Source organism: Tenrec ecaudatus, chromosome 3 (assembly GCF_050624435.1).
Source record: "Tenrec ecaudatus isolate mTenEca1 chromosome 3, mTenEca1.hap1, whole genome shotgun sequence".
NCBI lineage: Eukaryota > Metazoa > Chordata > Mammalia > Afrosoricida > Tenrecidae > Tenrec > Tenrec ecaudatus.
The window spans coordinates 7,118,646-7,122,460 of NC_134532.1; the positions used below are offsets into that span (position 1 = coordinate 7,118,646).

Consider the following 3,815-nt stretch of genomic DNA (forward strand, 5'->3'; position numbering starts at 1 on the left):
AAGCTGGAAGACAAGGGAAGACACAATAGATAAATATGTTTTGAAAATTGTACAGACAGAATTTTTTTTAGAAGCAGCATGCTGGGTCTTCTTTTCGCCAACGTTGGACATTTTAGTAGAAGGGACCTGTTTGTAGAAAAGGACCTGCTTGTCAAAGAGCCGCAACAAAATGGGTTGACACAGGGCCGGGGACCGTGGCTTACCTACAGCAAGGGTTGTGAAGATGGTGCAGAATGAGGCAATACTTCCGTTGTACATAGATCATCCTATTTCGGAACCACCTCCACTTAACCACAACAATTGGATTTTAGTAGTTAAGAACAACTGTGCTGGTTTAGCTTTCAGGGATAGAAAGATGGGTTAGCTCTGTCCTGTGATGTAAGCTTTATCTTACAATTTACTTATGTACCTTTGACTAAAGTCAAAACCTTTCTGAAATTGTTGGTGGCACCTCCATTTTCCTGAAACCAAAATGCCACATGTCCTTAATAGCTCCTTGCTCAGAGACAAGCCAATCCTCATCTTACCCACTTGGACAGTCGCCATGGCCAGGGATGCAGTTTTAACCTCTAGATTCTGCTGCCTTCAGGCTCATTTTCTAACCTACAAGATAAATTCATATCTGCTTTGTAGTTCCATTCATTTCCTTGTACTCCTCAATTTTGCTTTTCTAAGCCATAAATCCAGTGAACGGTTCAAATAGCTTGGCCTTCACAATTCAGGAGTGGTGGTAGTTCCGCTCTCCCAGGCTGGGAGAGAGTAGCGCATCAAGGGAATTTGAAAAGACAACCATAAGATGTTGAACTACAAGCCAAATGCACACAAAATAGAACCCTCTTATTCCTTGCATAGTTTCATCTGTTGCTAAGGAGTTTCTTAAATCAATTTCATGGATTTGGGTATGCTTCAACAATATCTGAAACATTCTCTAGGAAAATGTAAAAGAAAAGCCCGTGAGAAAAGTAAAATGTGAATGGGTATAATTTCTTTATCAATGTTTTGTATTCACAGTTGACTTTTAATTTATATCACATTTTCCCATTGGATATGTATGCTTCTTTGTTGCTGTTATCGTTATAGATGGGGGGGGGTCAGTGGATTAATTGTTTGCATAAATCAATAAGCTACCATAGATTGCCTGTCTCTGACAGAAAGCAAGCTACCATATTCTGAAAATATAGCATTTCTGTTACCTACAAAGAAGGCATACTGGTACACAAATGACAAAAAAAAGAGAAAAGAATTAGGATTCTTTGCCTTATGCTTCATGTTGCAGTGAAAACTAGCAATGTGGGGCGTGGGGTGTGGGGTGAGGCTGAGAAGTGGTGGCGACATTTTCCATACAAGATTACCCTTTCTCAATCTAAGATAATGTAGGACGGAAGAGAAGGCCACAAGTTTTTCAATTTTATGAGTCTTAATATAATGAAACTCAAGAACCCCTCTGTCTTCCCTTGTGAGTAAGCTAGATCTAGAGGAAATGAACATAAAAACAAGTGGTTTCTCATAAGTGATGTTTTCAAAGCTGTTGCAACTCTAGGCTACCATGAGATGCCAGTGTACTAGAGCATTGTTACTTTTGAATAGACAGCTGGTTATGTTGGTTAGTCACTTAAACTGGTCAAAATAGTACTGTTTTTATATGTTTATATAAAATAGTTCTGTTTTAGATGTTTTCTAATAATAAATGTATTTCATTGAACATCATGTGAATTAATTATAAATTATTGATAGTAAAATCCATTGATGCAAAAAATTACAGAAGTTAGAGAGATCATCTACTGAGCAACACAGACCTAGTTTGTCTTTAGTGAGTTACTTTCTGCTCTCCTATTTTATGTAACATAGGCCATAAGACAAACTATAGAACATAGTTAAAAGTGTAGTCTTTCGATTGAAAAAGACTTCATTTTTAATCCATGTTCTCTCTTTTAATATATCTGTGCTCCTAGGAAAATTAGTTAAGTTATCTAAACATCAATTTCCTTGTATATGAGAATAAAACATAGCCTTTGTTGTGAGGAAGAAAGGAGATAATATATTAGTGCTTAGTCTGACATCTGGCACATGTGAATGTTCAGCAAATGTTACTGATAAAGAACATGTTAGTGACCAACGAGATGGATTGTTTTATGCTCTATGAACAGTATAAAAAGTTCAATATTCTTATGGGTAAACAGTCTAGAGAAGTTCTGATAAAATAAATTTCCCTCCTCAAGTTAATCTAAGTTTAATACATCTCAAAGACTCAATATTCTGATATTCATTTTCTAAAAATTATAATCATATTTGAAAGGGCCTTTTTTCCCCACATCTGCCACCACCAGGGGAGGGGCTTCTTAAAAAACTGGTATATACAGTGGAGTACTATGCATCGCTAAAAAGCAGTGATGAACCCATGAAGCATATTGCCGCATGGAAAGAACTGGAGGAAATTATGCTATGTGAAGTAAGCCAAGCACAAAAGGACAAGTATAACATGAGTCCACTGAGGTAAGTTTATAAATTAAAAAAAAAAGAACAGAACAGAAAATAGTACAAAAGGGGCAAAGGGAAACAACTACTGTGTACAAACACTCTAGGGATGAGGTACAGGTAGTATCACAGTGGCCAGACCAAATCCAGGGGTACATATGGTAGCCAACTAAAAAGGCGGTGGCGGGGGGGGGGTAAAGGGGGAAAAAAAGAGATGTGTGACGGGGGAATAGGGCACTGACCCACCCAAGGGGAGGCTATTGTTTGTGTCTCCACAGTAAAGAGGGACCAGACTTAAATCCAGTGTTCCAGGATCCGAATGCAGCATGCCAGGAAGGAGTGGGGAGCCAGTGGAGGGACCTGAGGGCTCAACCCCCATACTAGCTACGTGGACAACTTCCCCTCCCTGCCAGAAGAATGTACTTTAGAGGATGGTACTGAGGCTACAGCTAGGAAAGAGGGACATGTCTGATCAGAGGATATGGGAGCAAATGAAAGGGGAGGAAGAGAGAGTGGAGCACATCCTGGTCCACCAGGCCTGGAGGACAATATCCCCGCTCTGAACAGCAAATGCACAGAGTGGACCATATGGCTGATCCCACTGTGAGATGCACCGTCTATTGCTGGCCTACGGCCCTAAGGGGGACAACATGGGAGACTTATGTATCGGGACTGTCCCGGACTAACCCCGCAACACCAAGGCAAACCACTAAAGCTTTGTATGTGGCAAAGCAACCATGGGAGCAGAGCAGGGAGCTCCCGAGGGAGTACATAGGATAGACTCTGGGGCCAGGGCATGGCACCCCATCAGACCTGACAGGAGGACACGCCTAGAGTTCAAAAATCAGACCTTGATGTATTTACAGGGTTTTCTTTCTTTTAAAAAATTTTTCTTTTTCAGCAGCTATGTCAAATTCAGTGCCTGTCCCACCCATGGCTGGCACTGCCCAAGAGGCTGCCACAGAGACACTGTAACTCACGGGCCCTGTTCCTCTGCTGAGAGCCTCGGGGATAAATTTTGTTACAGACATTGAAGACTATTTTTTTTCTTTTTTAATTAATTTGTTCTTTTATGTGTCATTGGTTTTCTTTTCTGTTGTCATCTCTGTGTTCTCATTTGTCACCTGTCTTGCTATGCCTTGATTTTGGGTGCATATTTTTATCTCTACAGATTTATCTAGCTAAGATAGGCTGGATGAATAGTCTGGAGGAAAAACAATGGAATCAATGACTCCAGGGGGACATGGGAGGTGAGTAGGCAGGGGTAAGGAGGTGGCGTTGACCAACCCTAGGACAGAGGAGCAACAAGTGATCCCAAATTAGAGACAAGGTGGGTGTGA

At 40.8% G+C, this 3,815-nt stretch overlaps 1 non-coding gene across 1 annotated transcript; it reads left to right on the plus strand.

The window, feature by feature from the left end:
- The first annotated feature begins 3,374 nt into the window (after window positions 1–3,374).
- Window positions 3,375–3,508, plus strand: LOC142444111 (small nucleolar RNA SNORA5). Its single transcript, XR_012783780.1, has one exon. It is a non-coding gene; the product is annotated as a small nucleolar RNA SNORA5 (small nucleolar RNA).
- Window positions 3,509–3,815: the final 307 nt, after the last annotated feature.